The following is an 18,205-nucleotide window of genomic DNA, read 5'->3' on the forward strand; positions in this document are numbered from 1 at the left end:
GTTAGGGAGTGGCATTTTCTAAGCGGTTAGCTGTGGTTTCAGATTTGGTGGGAGCCAGAAGGAGGGTCCGGTGCGAGCTTTACAAAAGCAAGATGCAAGATGTTCTCTGCCTTCACAGCTACTGTCATTCTTGCTGGTCCTTGGATCAAGTTTGCCTCTTTTTCTTTAAGGTGAGGACTCAAGGGGACTAGCTGCAAACCAGAGAGCATCAGGGTCTCTTTCACTAGAAGTGAGCAGGAGGGGGTGGGGGTGCGGTTGAAGGGGTAGAGATTGGCTGAGACTTGGTATTCTGGGGAAGGCCCACATAGGAGAAAGGATGAGGTAGAACAGCTTGGAAATGCCCAGCAGGGCCCTGGGACACATCCCCGCATGTGAGCCTAGGCGGGGTCAGTGTTACTTGTCAGCTTACACCTGCCACCCTGTCCTGGACTCTGGGCTAGGCTTTGACGTGAAAAGGAGTGCTGGACCCAAGCAGTGTAGAGGGAAATAAAGGAAAGAGGAGGCAGGCTTGGAATGCTTTGGCCTCATCCACTCCCACAGTCTGTCCAGCAGGGACTCGTGAAGCCTCAGCCATGGGCAAAGAGAAGACCCATTTCAATATTGTTGTCATTGGCAACAATGTGACTCCAGCAAGTCCACCACCACTGGGCACCTTTTCGACAAGTGTGGGGTTATCGATAAGAGAACCATGGAGAAGTTTGACAAGGAGGCAGCTGAGGTAAGGCACCCACTCTGGCTAGGAATAGCAGGGGTTGGGGTCCGTCCCATCTCTGGGTGGGTCTAGTTGCAGAGTGCGGAAAGCAGGGTGCACGCGCAAGTCAAGGTGTCCGGAAGTTGGCTGTGATCAACTTGTCTGCTTGCCATCAATGCACACTACCCCTCTCCAGATGGACAAGGGCTCCTTCAAATATGGCTGGGTGCTGGGCAAGCTGAGGGCAGAGAGAGAGCATGGCATCACCATCAACATCTCAGCTCTGGAATTTTGAGACTGGCAAGTACTGCATCACCATCATCGATGCCCCAGTTCACAGGGACTTCAAGAACATGATCTCTGGCACATCCCAGGTAAAGCAGTCTGCCCCCAGGGGCCTCCTTGGGCTCCAGGAAGGACTAGAAGCTCATTTGTGGAACTAGAGGAGAATTTCACTAGGAGGCAGGAACCCTGGGCACGGCTGGGCTGGGCAGAGGGGACTGTTCACTCCGAAATGAGGAAAAGTTAGGAAGGAGCTCTGGTGTGTGATGGCCAGGGCTCGCATTCCGACTTGAATCCATAGCTTCTGAGCTAGGATTCAAAGTCTAAGAGCACCTGGCATTTCCAAATTAGGTCATTTAAATGCTTCCCAGTCCATTTGGTGCTTCATACCGGCTCTGTAGGTGGTCCTTTGTCCTTGAATCCAGAACCAAGGGACCTCTGGAGAAGTCAGTTCTCCGGAGGCAGAGGTGTGTGGGACAACTCTGACTTCTCTGGGACAGGCATTGGCACCGTGCTTGTGGAGTTCGTGGAGACAAGCTTCCTGAAACCTGGCACGTTGGTCACCTTTGCCCCTATGAACCTCACCACAGAGGTCAAGTCGGGAGATGGCATCGTGAGGCCCTGCCTAGTGACAACATGGGTTTCAATGTGAAGAATGTGTCTATAAAGGACATTCACCGTGGATTCATGCCGGAACAGCAAGAACGATCCAACCCCCTCCCCTCCACTCCTTTCCCCCTCCACCCCACATGGAGGCTGCCAGCTTTCTAGCACAGGTGATTGTCTTAAATCACCCCAGGCAGATCCACAATGGCTCTAGTCCCCTGCCGGACCACCATACAGCTCACATCTCCTGCCAGTTTGCTGAACGGAGGGCAAAGATTGACCGGTGCTCGGGCTGGAAGCTCGAGGACAGCCCCAAGGCCCTGAAGTCTGTTGTGATTGACGCCATTGTGCAGGTGGCCCCTGGCAAGACCATATGCACAGAGACCTTCTCGGAGTCCCCACCTCTAGGTAAGTCAGGTTACTACTGAGTCACGGGAAGAAAGCATTGTCTCCTTTGGCAGGGAGGCACGGGCTAAGGAGCATCTCCTTCCGTACCACTTTCCAGAAACCTCATTCTTCCTCTTTTAGGCTGCTTGCCATGTGGGGCAGGAGAACAACAGTGGCCATGGGAGTTATTAAGTTATTAAGGCAGTGAAGTCCTCTAGGGCTGGCAAGGTCACCACGGCCATGGTAAAAGCCAGCAAGAAGTGAAGCATGCAGATTCTACAGCAATCTTCCACCATAAAAATAGAATTTTATGTACCTACTGAATAAGATTAATAAAAACTGAAGTAACTGTCCTGGTTACTTCTTTCTTCGAAAGAAGTAAACAGGGAACCTCTAGGTAGGCTAATGAACTATGATTTAAAACCCATTGGCGGCAAAGCATTTATGCCCTGGGCTGTGATGATTCAGGACCCTCTACCTCATTCTCAGCCACATCTCTATCCCAGCTTTTCTCATTTCCCTCAGACTTAGTCACTTCTGGCCTGTCCTCCCTCCAGGGAGGCTAAATTGTTCTGGGATGTGAAAAGTATACTCACAATGGCGTAGAACAGGATCTCGGTAGTGCCAGTGGGTTAGTCCAGCATTACTGTGTGGTTCCTGCTGCTAGGTGCTCTGTTATGCAGACCCTGATAGGTCAGGACATGTCAAGATCACTCAGCCAAGAGTGGGGTGGGAACTCCAAGCAGCTCAGTTGGAAGCTTGGGCTCAAGCTGTTGCCCCACATGGTAGTCTAGGTCAGATTTATAATATGCCTGGAGGGTGAGGAGTGAACAGATATAACTCAGTGGCCTTTGTTCCCTAACTTTTTACATGGAACAGGTTAACATCTCATGGACCCTAAGCTAAATTATATGCTTGTTCAACATATACTAGGAGTCAGGTCCCCAGGGTCTGCTGGGGGTATGTTCCTTGTCCATTTATCCAATACCAGCACTTAGCATGAGCCAGATGCTGTTCTCACCCCATGGCCTTGACGTTGTTAGAGATAGAAGCAAACATCAAATGCCTGAAGAAAGTGAGCCAAGAGAACGGTAGAGGTGGGGAGGAGATCATGAAAGACAGCACAGTAGAGGCTGTTCCAACAATCCAAGCAAGTGGTGACTCGGACCAGGGGGGAGTTAAGTGGTGAGAAGTTCCAAATGTTTTGTAGAATTTCCAAAAATCTTTACAAACTGATACATTCCTAAAGATTGCATGTGTGGTATGTAGAAGTCAAAGCTGATATCTGGGTTTGGGGCCTGAGGATTTGGAATGGTAGGTCTTCTGTGAAAGGTGGAATGGTAGAGCTTTTATGAAAGACAAGGGCGGGTTGCCAATTAAGATCCTGGGGTGGAGAGAAGGGAGAGGCTCAAGTAATCAGGGGATTCCTTAAAACATGGAAGCAGAATCCCTTGCCCTTAAGCATCTACTGGAAGGAGCTAGGACAAGCATATGGATCTTTCCTGCTGGAGGGTAATGAAATCAATTATGTGATTGCCATCAGTTATCTATTGGGAAAACCATTCGTTTTACACTTAAAATGTGTCAGGGTCTGGGAGAACTGTGGAATCTTTTCTTATCTTAATTCCAGTATAGTTAACATGCCATATTATATTTCAGGTATACAATATGATTCAACACTTCTATACATTACTCAGTGGTCATCGCAGTATATTACCATTAATCCCCTTCAGCTATTTCCCTCATTTTTCACCCCTTTCCCCTCTGGTAACCTCAGTTCTTTGAGGTTTAGAATCTGTTTCTTAGTTTGTCTCTTCTTGGTGGGTTTTCTTTCTTAAATTCCATATATCAGTGACATCTTATGGTATTTACCTTCTCTGATGGACTTACTTCACTTAGCATTAAATTCTAGATCCAATTTTGCGTGTGGCAAAATTTCATTGTTTTCTGTGGCTGAATGATATTCCATTGTGTAGATGTGTATACACCACATCTTTATCTATTCATCAGTTGATGGACACTTGGGCTGCTTCCATCATTTGGCTATTGTAAATAATGCTGCAATAAACATAGGGAACAGGTATCTTTTTGAATTAGTATTTTCATATTTTGGGGGTAAGTATCCAGTGCTCTTTTTAATTTTCTGGGAAACATCCATACTGTTTTCCACAGGGGCTGCACTGGTTTGCATTCCCACCAACAACGCATGAGGGTTCCTACTTCTCCCATCCTCACCTACATTATTGCTTCTTGTGTGTTTTATTTTAAGTCATTCAGCCAGGTGTGAGGTGGTATCTCATTGTGGTTTTGATTTGCATTTCCCTGATGATGAGTGAGGTTGAGTGTCTTTTCATAGGTCTATTGGCCATGTGATTGTCTTTGAGGAAATGCCTATTCACGTCTTCTGCCCATTTTTGAATTGCATTATTTGCTTTTTGGTTTTGAGTTGTATAAGTTCTTTATATACTTTGGATATTAACTCTTTATCAGATATGTCATTTGCAAATATCTTCTCCATTCCATAGGTTGTCTTTTAGTTTTGTTGATTTTTTTCCTTTGCTGTGCAGAAGCCTTTTATTTTGAGTCTCGATAGGTTATTTTTACATTTGTTTCCCTTGCCCCAGGAGACAGATCTAGAAAGAAGTTGGTATGGTCAATGTCAGAGAAGTTACTCCCTGTGCTCTCTTCTATGGTTTTAGGTGTCAGGTCCTTAATCCATTTTGAGTTTATTTTTGTGTATGATGTAGAAAGTGGCTCAGTTTCATTCTTCTGCATCTTGCAGTCCAATGTTCCCAATACCACTGGTTAAGGAGACTATCTTTTTCCTCTTGCATATTCTCGGCTTCTTTGCAGAAGATGAACTGACATGGGTTTATTTCTGGGCTCTCTATGTGTCTATTTTTGTGCCAGTACCATACTTTTTTTTTTTTTTTTTTGTAGTGTATCTTGAAATCTGGGATTGTGATACCTCCAGTGTTCTTCTTTTTCAAGATTGCTTTGGCCCTTCAGAGTCTTTTGTTCCACACAAATTTTAGGAGTCTTGTTCTATTTCTATGAAAAATGCTGTTGGTACTTTGATGGGGATTGGATTAAATCTGTAGTTTGCTTTGGGTAGCAGGGACATTCTTACAGCATTTGCTCTTCTAATCCATGAGCATGGAATATGTTTCCATTTGTTTGTGTCATCTTTAATTTCTTTCACTAATGTTTCATAGTTTTCACAGGTCTTTCACTTCCTTGGTTAAGTTTATTCCCAAATATTTTATTATTTTTGTTGTAATTATAAATGGAATTGTTTTATGGATTTCTCTTTCTGCTGCTTTGTTAAAAATGTGTGGAAATACAACAGATTTCCATGTACTGATTTTGTATCCTGAAACCTTAGTGAATTCATTGATCAGTTCTAATACTTTTTTTTGGTGGAGTCTTGAGGATTTTCTATATAGAGTATCGTGTCGTCAGCAAACAGTGAAAGTTTTACTTCTTCCCATGCAGTCCTTTTTCTGAAGCCAGTTTGGGAAGATCACTCCCTGCCCTTTCCTGAGACTTTGATGTTCAAGATTTAGACTAGGAGTGTGGTGGCCTCTTCTCACTAATCAATCACATCACCTGTCCATGCCTGTAGAGTCGGCTCCCTCTCAAGTGTGACTATCTAGGGAAACCCCAGACCCTGCACAACCTAGAAATAATAGCAGGATAGCCCATCAGAGCTGTCACCACATCAGGCATCAAGAAACTCAGCTGTCTGTGAGGCTGGGGAAACCATCAAGTTCCAGCTGTTGTCAGCACAGATCTGCCTGATGGGTCCTGGAGCACCTCAAGCCAGTCAGTGCCATCAAAGGCCATCCTTCCTGGCTTGGGGAGACAGGCTTGTCGCAAAGCTTTGGTGGGGAGAGAGTGCAGATCACTTGCCTTGCCCTTCCCCACTCCCTCCTGCGACCTTGCAAAATGACTAGACCCTTTTGTCCTCAGAGCTCTTTCTTAAGGATTCTGTAACTCACCTCCACAGTTTGGCTGAAAGCGATCAGGGAACTGAGATCCTAACTTTGCTGGGTCTGGGTTTCTGATAAGTCCTCAATAAATATTTGTTGAATAGTGAATGAATGAGTGTCAACATGTGTGTTAAAGTCTGTGAATGAGCGTGAATGCCAACTTACTTTCATTCTCAAGAATGATCACGGTTCTGAGGCTTGTTTCTTAAAAATGCTTTGAAAAATTCAATTTGAAAAATTCAATTTGAAAAAACTAGGGGCACCTGGGTGGCTCAGTGGTTAGTCTCTGCCTTTGGCTCAGGTCATGATCTCAGGGTCATGGGATCGAGCCCTGCATCGGGCTCCCTGCTGTACAGGGAGCCTGTTTCCCGGCTCCCCCTTGCCTCTCTGCCTGCCTCTCTGCTACTTGTGATCTCTGTCTGTCAAATAAATAAAATCTTTAAAAAAAAAAGAAAAGAAAAGAAAACTAAAAATATCTTTATTAACCCTCCCAACTGCTGTGTTCTCTACTCAGTAATTCCTCACCGGGATGGGAGGAAATGTGGCTGGTAGGAGGGGGAATCTTGTCTCATTAGAAACTCTGATAACATTTCTGTGCAGTGATGCCAAGGGCTGCCAGCATTAGCTGAGATTTTGCACCTAAGTCTGACTGTCACAGTTCAGACCAGTACATAAGAGCTTTGCCAGTTGGCCTGAGAAATATTCCTGCTGGTCTAAGTCCCCCTCGTTTAGTCCTTAACACAGTGTTGCAAACGGATCCGAGGGCCCTCTCTCAGTCATGATGATGAGGTTCTTTGTTGGCAGGTGTGGGACGTGTCCTGTTGTTTGATCTCCCCGCACCCACCCCTGAGACAGGCGGGTATAGTGAGGCAAGCCTCAGGCGGAATTCTCCCCCACATGCTTCCGTTGAAAGGCCTAGAACAGGCATGACAGCTGTGCAGTTTGGAGTCTCAGCGATCTGTCCTTGCAAACCCGACCAGCAGTTTGCACGCAGGGAGATGACGGCATTTGGTGGAGGGCTCAAGCAAGGCTTCTAGTGCGGGACAGGATCCTCGGAAAATGACTCCATGTAGGATGGAGTCCTGAGGCCCTGGCTGCCACTTCAAAGGGTAGAGGCTTCGAGCCCCTTCTGGGCTCCCCTGTTTAACCAGCAAATTGCCTAGGTAGTAACTCATATGTTAGAGACACCACCTGGACTCATTTCACTGAAAAATCTCTCCTAAAATCCCTTAGGACAAACAACAAAACTCCCTGTGCTAACTGGAGATAAATAGGGTTGAGGCCTGCCCGAGGCTCCCGGTGACAGGCATCCCACCCCCCACCCACAGCCCCTCCGCCCCTGTGGGACATTAAACAACCACCTCTCGAGGGTGTCGTCCCAATTAGGGGACTTCAGATATTAAACAACCCCCTCTACTGTGTAGAATAAACTATCCTGTAGACCATAGATCACATCAGAATGCACCGTGAAGTCCTTGGGCCCACCGGCTCCTGGACCCCTCCTGTCTGATTCAGCAACCCCATCCTCTTCTGGGGAAATCCTGCCTTGCTTTGGGACAGCAGCTTTCCCTCTAGGGGTAGATCAGTGCTGGAAGTTTCCTCACTGTCCCTAGATAACCCTCTCAGGGGGAAGCCTGCTGCGCCCCACCCCTGTCTCCATTCCCGACAGCCCCTGCGGCAGAGCGACCCAATGGTGTCGGACACACAGGGAGGCTCCCTGGCTGCCAGATTCCAGTCTGTTCTTCTGTCAGACTCTTCTGGTCTAGGCGTCTGAAAGCCCATCTCCCCAGGCCCATGCGGGGAGGCTCGGCAGCTCCCGACCTGCTCCTTGGGTGTTCTGTGAGTGCTTGAAGGGGGGGCTGCTTCTGGGCTGACACCCGGAAATCACTGGGCTGGGCCTCTCAGCAGTCTGGGCTGTAGCTGCTCACCCCGGACCCTGGACACTGAGGAAACTCTGCTTACCTCAGCTACGAAGACCAGGAGGACAGGGAATCACTATTGATTTATTCATCTTGTTATTTTCCAGATGTCCATTGATCACAGACATGATTGAGCTGGATGGGACCATTAGTCCTGCCTACCCAGACCTCCTAGTCTGGCAAGGAAGATACATAAATAGAACACTGTAATATCACGTGAGAAACCTCTGGTATGGCTAACCTCAGGAGGCTATGGAAGAACGCAAGGGGCCAATGACAGAGCTTGAGGAATTAAAACAGTTCTTGGAAATATCAACCTCTAAAGAAAAGCACGTACAAAGGCCCAGAAGGGAGCAGGAGCCGGGAGGACAGTATGGCAGGTGGGCCGATGGGGAATGCCAAGATGGGTGGGCCTTGATGTCAGGGCAGCGGGGAGCCATGAAGTACCCACGTGAATGCCTTTCCTCTAAATGAGAAAGTCAGGCTCTGAGCTGACTCAGAAACTTAGGATGGGCCCTAATGCAAAACCCCACAGTGGATAGACGTGACCTGATACTGCCATTCCCTGCTAGGTGGTCAGGGAAACTCCACCTCTCATTAAAGCTCAGAGGGCCCAGAAGTGAGGGCCTCATGTCACCTGACATGGAAATTAATGATCTAGTCTCCATCAGACTGAGGGTCCCTTCCCTGGCTAGAAGCTAAATTGAAACTCTAAAATGACTCTATTGTCATTTGTCTGAACACAGAGTCGATTTCTTCTGGTTCTATTAAACCAAGGCCCAGATTCCAGAAACAGACACCCAAGCTGTCATTGCCCATTCATTTAAACAATTGGTATTTTGGCCTTGTAGGGAGAGGCACCAGTTCATGTTTACAGAGCTGTTTGCATTTAATGATGACAACACAACACCACTGAGAGAAGTCACCCTATGGAAAAATCTGTTTGCCTTCTGTTCTGAAAAGGAAGATCTTGCCCCATCAGACAGAACAAGCATGCCCAGCATTTGGAGAAAGCAGTAGACTCAGGCCCTCTTCCTGTTTACCTGCAGGCCAGCTGGGGCTTGGAAATATTTTCAGAGGAAAAACTTCTTACCTTACTCACTCATGTTCCCATTTCCCATAATTAGCCAAGTCCTAATTATTCCCTGTACTGTCTCCGCCACATTAGCTTTGTGAGACAATGGTGGGTAAGACAATGGTGCATAACTCAAACACAGGGCCAATCTGAATGAGAAACTGGCAGAGGGCTCCCAGGACGATTGCATTATTCATGAAAAGACATCAGAACAATTGGAGGGTAGCATTAGATTTTAAATCACAGCAGCAATTACAAGACAATTATCCAAAATGGTGTAATTGCCACAGCTACAGGGCGTGTGGCGGAACCTATACAGCCCTCGTGCCACTTTCCTTTAATACCATGATGAGAACGGGTGGCTTCATTGTAGGAGGAAATTGTACAGAAGAAAACATTTGTGTTCCTCCCTCTGAGCCACATAAAGCTAGCAACCAGAGCCTCAGAAATAAAAACGGAGCCCGAGGCCACCCTCAAGTCTTTCGGGATCCCTTGCCAGGCTTACTCCAAAATATGCCATTCTCGGATACTTGACCATGTCCTGGTGTTGATTTCAATCCAAGCATGGAAGCTGAATCCCACTTTTTCTAAATGATGTCCCTCGACCAAGGACGCCCCATATGAGGCAATGGGAGGTCATATGCTCTGCAAGCAGCAAACTAGGATTTGCTCACTATTCCAATGCTCTGTGCCAGCATGATTTTGTATCTGCTATTATAAAAGCAGCTACCATGTACTGAGTACCTAAAATGCACAATATCTTTTTTCATATCTTATTTCCCTTAAACTCAGTGGGTCTTGGTTTTCTTTATACCATTATCCAACAAATATTTATCTATCTGGCATCTTCTTTTTATCAGGCTGGACTGGGTTGTATCAAGGACAAAACAGCCTGTCTTCTTGGAACTTGTCTCATGGATACAATGTATTGTCTACAGCAGCAGCTCAGCCAAATGCAATTAGTATCAAAACATTTTCTACCGTCTTTCCTAATCTCTCTTCTTTCCTTCCTTTTCTCTTTCCTTTCCTTCTCTGCTGGTCTTTGCTTTAGGACTCTGTCTTTTCAAATCAACTCAACGAGCACTTCTTAAGCATCTATTAATTTGACAATATCCAACAATATCTCAAGCGGGTATATCCTTTGATACAACTTTTTCATTACTAGATCTTTATTGTACAATAGGCTTGTACAGAATTGCTAAGATATGTTCAACAATATACACTGCGGTGTTGTTTGTGACGGTCCCAAACTGCAAATAATGCAAAATATCCATCGCTAAGAGGACTACTAAGTAAATTAGAGTGCTTCCATACAGCAAAGTAGTATGCAGCTGCTAAAAGAATGTACAGATTATGGGAAATGGAAAAAGCAAATATCAGAAGAGTGTATGCAGTTGGATCCTGTATTTGTATAACAAGTTTCAAATATTTACATCTCATTATAGAAAAAAGGCTGGAAGGATGTGCATCAAGTCATTAGCTTTGGGATTATTATTATATATTAATATATATATGGAAGTATGTTGGAGATAGGAAAGATTTTAGCTTTCTTCTTTGTCTTCTTTTTTTTTTTAAGGTTTTATTTATTTATTTGACAGAGATCACAAGTAGGCAGAGAGACAGAAAGAGAGGAAGGGAAGCAGGCTCCCCGCCAAGCAGAGAGCCTTATGCGGGGCTCAATCCCCTTATATTTCCTTTCAAATATAAGGAAAGCAAATATAAGGAAATGACCTGAGCTGAAGGCAGAGACTTTAACCCACTGAGCCACCCAGGCACCCCTCTTCTTTGTCTTCTGATTTAAAATATGTATAGATTACTTTTACCATTAAAATAAAATGTATTTGGGGGCGCCTGGGTGGCTCAGTGGGTTAGGCCGCTGCCTTCGGCTCAGGTCATGATCTCAGAGTCCTGGGATCGAGCCCCGCATCAGGCTCTCTGCTCAGCAGGGAGCCTGCTTCCTCCTCTCTCTCTGCCTGCCTCTCTGCCTGCTTGTGATCTCTCTGTCAAATAAATAAATAAAATCTTTAAAAAAAAAATAAAAATGTATTTGGTCAAACATTATTTTGGTCAAATATTACTTTCTTTTTTTAAAAGATTTTATTTTTAAGTGATCTCTGCACCCACTGTGGGGCTAGAACTCACAACCCCAAGATCAAGAGTTTCATGCTCTACCAACTAAGCCACAAGGTGCTCCTCAAATGTTATGTTCTGAAGGTGTTTTAGATGAGATTAACATTTATTTATTTATTTGTTATCATTATTATTTTTAAAGATTTTATTTATTTATTTGACAGAGAGGAAGAGACAGAGAGGGAACACAAGAAGGGGAGTGGGAGAGGGAGAAGCAGGGTGTCTGCTGAGCAGGGAGCCTGATACTGGTCTGGACTGATACTCAGTCCCAGGACCTGAGCTGAAAGCAGACGATTAACAACTGAGCCACTAGGCTCCCTGAGATTAACATTTAAATCAGTGGACTTTGAGTAAAACAGACTGCTCTCCATAATATGGGTGGGTCTCGTCTAACTAGCTGAGGGTCTTCAGAAAACAAAGACTGAGCTCCCCAGAGCAAGAAGGAATTCTGTCAGCACACTGCATTTGGACTTGAACAGAAGCTCTTCCCTGAGCCTCCAGACTCCTGGCCTGACTTAACCCCACCTTGTAAGACTTTGGAGCCACAGAACCTCCATAGCCACGTGAGCCAGTTCCTTAAAATGAATCTCTCTACATACACACACTTCCTGTTGGTTCTGTTTCTCTTGGTAACCCTGACTAATCGAAGGAGCATGAGGGTTCGTGGTCTAGTGATGGTGCCAGCAAAGGGCTGGTTCTTCCAGGCAACCCCTGAGGCTACACAGGTGATTGGCCGGCATACCAAGTGGTGGCTTAGGGGTGTTTCGGAGCTCCATAACTTCCTTCTGCCACACCAAATAAACCAAATGCCCAAGAGTGTGCTGTGTTTTCTCAGCAAAAGCACTTTCAAGAAAGTCCTCCCAGGAGGCACCTGGGTGGCTTAGTGGGTTAAAGCCGCTGCCTTTGGCTCAGGTCATGACTCCCAGAGTTCTGGGATCGAGCCCCATATTGGGCTCTTTGCTGGGCAGGGAGCCTGCTTCCTTCTGTCTCTCTGCCTACTTGTGATCTCTGTCAGGTAAATAAATAAAATCTTTAAAAAAGAAAAAAGAAAGTCCTCCCAGCATAGCAATTGCCTCTGGAGAGTAAGGCATGACATTTTGGAAAGCATCCATTCCTTGTGACCAGCAGGGGACTGGACCCTGGCTTCCAGGTCTTCCAAGGCCTTTCGTTCTCTACATAAGACCTCCCTCCTGGTGGACAGGTCCACCATCTGGGGATGTGCCAGGCGAAGGGGGCTTCCGTGATTACCAGCCTCAGCAGGTGAAGGGTTCCTACCTTCTACCCCATCAGCTCTCCAAGCTTAGGAGAAGTTCTATCTGCCTTGAGCTCATCCAGGGACCTCAAATATAAGGAAAGCAAATCATTCCAACTTAAATATGATGACTTGCAAATGCAAGAAAAATACCTAAATACACAGAGTGAGAGAATAGAATTGGAATGTAAAAATGATGTCAATATTGCAATTACAGCTGTGAGAAATTATGCAAATGAACGGCTGTGTTCCTGCAAAGTAACGATGGAAAATAAAATAAATGGAAAATAAAAACAGAGATCACTAGTGTGGTAGAAGGATGGTGAAGTCTCCTCTTATTTCATATTATCTCCCCTTATTTAGAGCTTATTTTGTATTGCTTTTGTTGCTTGTCAGTCAAAAAGGAAAAATGGATGAGGCCTTTTTGTCTGAGGAGGACAGGGTTGTTTATCTCTACCTGGCTTCTTGCGTCCAGGCTCCTTGAACTGAGGAAACAGCATGTGGTGACACTTATACTATTGGCACCCGCTGGAGGCTTCTCACATAACCGCCACCCCAGCTCTGTAGATTTGGTCAGTTAACGTCAGTTTTCAAAATCCAAGTGTCAGCATAGTTGGTTTCTCCTGGAATTTTCTGAGGAAAGATCTGTTCCGACCTTCTCTCCTAGTTTCTGGTGGTTATGACAATCCCTGGGGTTCCTTGGCTTGAGACCTGTCCCTTCAGTCTGTCTCCACCTCCACATGGTGTTCTCCCTTTTGTGTGTGTGGTTTCTCCTCCCTCTCTTCCTCCTTCTCTTCTTCTTCCCCCTCCTCCAGTCCCTCATTCCCTCCCCCTCCTCCTCCCTCTCCTCCCCTTCCTCCTCCTTCTTCTTCTGAAGAGAACAGTTCTATTGGGTTAGGCACCACCCTAATCCAGTGTCACTTTGTTTTAACTTGCTTATATCTGCAATGACCCTATTTCCAAATAAGGTCACTTTCTTAAGTTCCCAAGGCTAGGATTTTTTTTTTTTTTTTTTAAGATTTATTTATCTATTAGAGACGGGGAAGGAGCAGGCAGGAAGGGGTGGAGGAAGAGGGAGAGAGAATCTCCAGCAGACTCTCCACTGAGTGCAGAGCCGGATGCAGGGCTTGATCCCAGGATGATGAGATCATGACCTGAGCTGAAATCAAGAGTCCAATGCTTAAAACACTGGGCCACCCAGGCATCCCAAGGCTAGGACTTTAACATATCTTTTTAAGGAACACATTTCAACCTGCAACAGAAGGAGTCAGACCCAGTCTCTCTGAAACCAAAACTATGCTTTGGGTGAGGCCTTCGGAAATCTTGATAGCGCAATTAAAGTAGGGATTTTATAGGTATAAAATGAGGCAATAGATATTTGGGAAATCACTGTAATAGCTTGAAAATGCACACTGGATAATTGATGCATTAATAAAAAGCATCACAAGTACACTTAGAAATATTTAAATAAGCAATGCCTGAAATAATGTGAAAAATGGGTAATTCAAGTACAATAGATTGCGGCATCGATGAATGCTGGGTTCATCAGAAAAAATAAATTTGGCTCTTCACTTTTAACTCTATGAGTACTAATTGGAGATAAAAAGTGTTGACAGCCTCCTCCTGTCAAAGAAAGTGAGTGTAATTTGTTGGTAGCTTGACATCGCCTCCATTATATATAGGAATAATTTATTCATCCCCCTTGCCCCAGATCATAACATCAAATAATGCAATAGATTCACACACACACACACACACACACACACACACACACACACACACACACACACATTACAAAGGGAGCAACACAGGCAGCTTAGTGTTAAGACAGGAGACTCAATTGTAATTTGTACATTTTCCTCTCAAGTATCTTCCAGCTCTGACAATCATGTCCATGATTTAGATTCAATCACGTGATGCTGATTTTTGCTGGAAAATCAAATCAAAAGAAATAGTTTAATTTGCTGACTGCACTGTATGAACACTCCTTTTCACATTACCCGAATTTAAAATCTATGCCACATGATGGGAAAATTAAATTTTCTCGTTGTTAAAAATGATCAGATCAGAATAATTCAGCAGCATGCCTCCAGGTTACGGTTCCTCTAATTACCTTGTATCCTGAATTCTTAATTAATTATATTCTGGAATGTGAAGAAGTCCCTTTGTGCTCAGAGCCTGAGCCTTTTTCTGTGCGAGGTGAATTATTTACACGGTAAATCTTATCACGGCCTTTCAGTTTTGTCCCAGAAGTTGCTGCCCTTTTGGTCATTTCAATCTCATTCTTCTCAGAGTCAATTTCCTACCATTTAGAACAAGCATGCCCACCGTGAGCCTTCCCCCACACCAACATCTCGTCACCTGTCACTGAATTCCTTCGTGACCCAGTTAAATGCCAATTCTTTCTGGGTCACAGAAATGATACAGCCTTAAAAATCTCTGTCTCAAGAAGTAGGACCTGGCATTGATCAGGGACTCAGCTTCATTAGGAAATGCCAGGACGAGAGGAACGGTGAACCTCGGTAGGTATAGGCAGCGGCATCAAAGCTCTGTCCCTCCCATCTGTGTAAAACACATTTATTTAAATACAAGGCTTGATCATGCACCGAAAGCGTGACTCCAGAGAAAGCCTGAGCTTGAACTCAAAGGATTTTTCTTTTTTATTAATAGTTTCAATCATTATGAACTGAACGGTTTCTCCAGTAGCCAGATGAGATGGGACCCTTGGAAATGATTAAAGCCCCTTCTGCACAGTGGAACCTGGATGGAAATTAGGAAAAACGGTATGTGGCTACTATTTGAGTGCTTGTTATGGGTCAGACATTGTACCAAGCTCTTTGCATGCACTCCCTCACTGTGTTCTTGTAAGCTACCTATCTTCTAGGTTATGCAGCTCAAGTACAGGGGGATTAAGTAACTCACTCAAGTTCACATGGCTAGTATGTATCAGAGTCCAAGTCAAGAATCTGGCTGCACTTCCCAGACACGAATGTGCATACATATGAATTGCCTGGAAAACTTGTTAACCTGCGGATTCTGACTCCACGGGTCTGAGATTCTGTATTTCTAGCATGCTCTCTGGTGAGATTGATGCTGCTGGTCTCTGGACCACAATTTGAGGAGCAAGGAGGTAGACCCTAATTGCACAGCTTCCAAAGCGATACATAATGGTCCTTCTTTGTTTTTGACTGATGGAAGCTCATAAGGAGCTTCACGTTTTAAGGATTCCTTTGAGTTATTCTACAGCTCAGAGACAAACAACTTCAAGACTAACAGTTGTGGAAAAATGATTGTTCAGATATGACCTGTTGGTATAGGGCCCTCGGTATTCAGTCTTTATAGAATCTGCTTATGTTTTTCTTAGTCATGTTTATCCTTCCTGGATATCCTTGTCCCAGTGGAGGGCCTGAGAGCTGGATATTTAGTGTCTCAGAAAGAATGAGTTCTTGGTGATTCTGCCAGCCAGCTCTCGGCCCTCCTCTGAGAGCCCTGTCCCACAGACGAGTAGCACACTTGACATGTCTACGGAAGTAGGGACTTACGAGGTCAGTTCTCAAGGTGGTGGGAGCCTGCCATAGCAGTCTTCAACCTAGGATCTCCAAAGAACTCTAGAGCTCCACATGGCTCTGGAACATGGGGCCAACTCCATGGACTGGGTGGACAGAGTGAGTTACATTGTTTTCTACATATTATGTGTAACTACTGATAGGATTATTAGTTGATAAACCATTTTGAAGGCAAATTAAAATAGGAGAAATTCTTGGACTTAAAAAGGGACATGCTCTTGGATAAAAATTCTGGCTTCCAGAAATCTATCCTTCAGAAAAACTAACACATGTGCACTTTGGCAAAATGATATGCATGGGAGCATTATCTTTAATATCCAAAGAGCAAAACAGTCCATCAATAATGGCATGATTAAATAAATTATGGAATGACCGTCATATGGAAAACAATGCAAACATTAAGAAACATTAAGAATATAGCACTAACAGCTAAGACGTTTAAGGTAGATAGTTAGGCAAACATAGCAAGTTTCTGGACAATTAGATCCCATTATATCTCTTCCTCCCATCTACATATATGTATTTGTACATATACAGGGAGTCTCCATCATCTGGATCTTTTACCATGAAGAGGTTGAAGGGGGAAGAAAAGGTATTTACTCTAAGGAAATATTCACCAATGAACTGTAAATTCTCTATTCCGATGTCTCTTCCTGCTTGGGATTGGAGTTAAAATCTGTACTGTTCTGGCTTAGTGGATTGTGGGTTCCCTAAACTTAACTGCTAATTCAATGTCAGGCAGTAAAGGCACAAAACGAGAGGGCACATTTGGCAAACAATGCAGGATTTCCTGAAGCCTGAAAAGGTGCTTGAATCTGGTAGAATCCTATGGGCCAAAGAGAGGGCTGTCAGATCAGAAGCCATAAAAAGGAAATCATCAGGGAAGATCACAGAAGGGTACTTAATAGAGGATTATTTGCATATAAAGTGCTGAAAATGTCCCCTCCATATTTAAAGAAGTGATATTTTGAAGGTAGAAGAGATGTGGGAATGTCAGTTGTGGAGTGAAGGGAACTTTCATGCCTTGTTTGGATGCCTTTTTTGTTTTTGTCTTTTCATGAGAAAGTAGTCATCTATTGGGGTAATATTTTTTTTAAAGATTTAATTTATTTATTTGATAGAGACAGTGAGAGAAGGAACACAAGCAGGGGGAATGGGACAGGGAGAAACAGGCTTCCCGCTGAGCAGGGAGTCCCGGGACCCTGGGATCATGACCTGAGCTGAAGGCTGACCTGAGCCAAAGGCAGAGGCTTAACGACTGAGCCACCCAGGTGCCCTACTGGAGTAATATTTTAAAAAAATTCCCAAAAGTAAATTCATAAAGATTCTCCTTTAAAAAATGTGTTAATGGGTATCTACATAGAATGATATGAAAGAATAATATTAATGATAATAATAACAACTGTTTTTGGAGACATATAGGGGTTCTTTATGACCTTCTGTTCCCTGTCTTCATTTTCTTCTTTGTAAAGAACTTGCACTGGTTTGGAATAAGAGAAAATGAGGAAGGAAGGAAGGAAGGAAGGAAGGAAGGAAGGAAGGGCGGGCCACAGTACAAATAATTAAGGGAACACTAAAAAAAAAGTTCTAGAATTTTCTATTTTTAAGGCACTTGTTCCTGCTCGGCTTGTTAGGCTGTTCTAATTTTTGTGCCAGTTTGTTCCAAGTTATTATTTATTGTTAGATATTAAGGCTGTTCCAAACCTTCTTATTAAAGACAGTATGAAATGGGCATAATTGGCTAAAAATTCATTAGAATTTAACAAGTAAAATAATGGACACAAGGGCTACCTGGCTGGATTAGCAGAGCATGTGACTCTTGATCTCAGGGTCATGAGTTCAAGCCCCACATTGCATGCAGAGCTTACAAAAAAAAAAAAAAAAAAAAAAGAATGGGGACAAAAATGGAAGAATTTGAGAAATGGGCCAAAATGCTTCAAGATGTAGATGTAGGTGGGGAAACTACTCTGCCATGCACCCAAACTAGCAGTTATCCAAAGCTTGGACTGATGATGATAATTTTTGCTCAAATCACCATTGAATAGCATCATTCTAATGACCAGCTTGCATTCACCCAGGAGGTTGTGGCAGAATTTATGTTGCTGCAATTCTTTGTTTCCAAGGAGAAGGTTGGATAAAGAGTTGAAGAGCAGTACTGTGCAGGCCACCTGGAGGGTCCCATGAAAAATGCAAATTATTAATTACTATGAGTTTGGAGAAACAGAGGAGTGTCCATTTGGTAGAAATTTCAGGGGTCCATGGGTGACTCAATCCAGGATTGAGTCCCACATCTGCTCCCTGCTCC

General features: G+C 44.3%; 1 pseudogene; it reads left to right on the forward strand.

Annotated features, from left to right (window-relative positions):
* The first annotated feature begins 572 nt into the window (after positions 1–572).
* On the forward strand, positions 573–2,230 carry LOC125079695 (elongation factor 1-alpha 1-like; annotated as a pseudogene).
* Positions 2,231–18,205: the final 15,975 nt, after the last annotated feature.

The sequence above is a fragment of the Lutra lutra genome, chromosome 10 (assembly GCF_902655055.1).
Source record: "Lutra lutra chromosome 10, mLutLut1.2, whole genome shotgun sequence".
Lineage (NCBI taxonomy): Eukaryota > Metazoa > Chordata > Mammalia > Carnivora > Mustelidae > Lutra > Lutra lutra.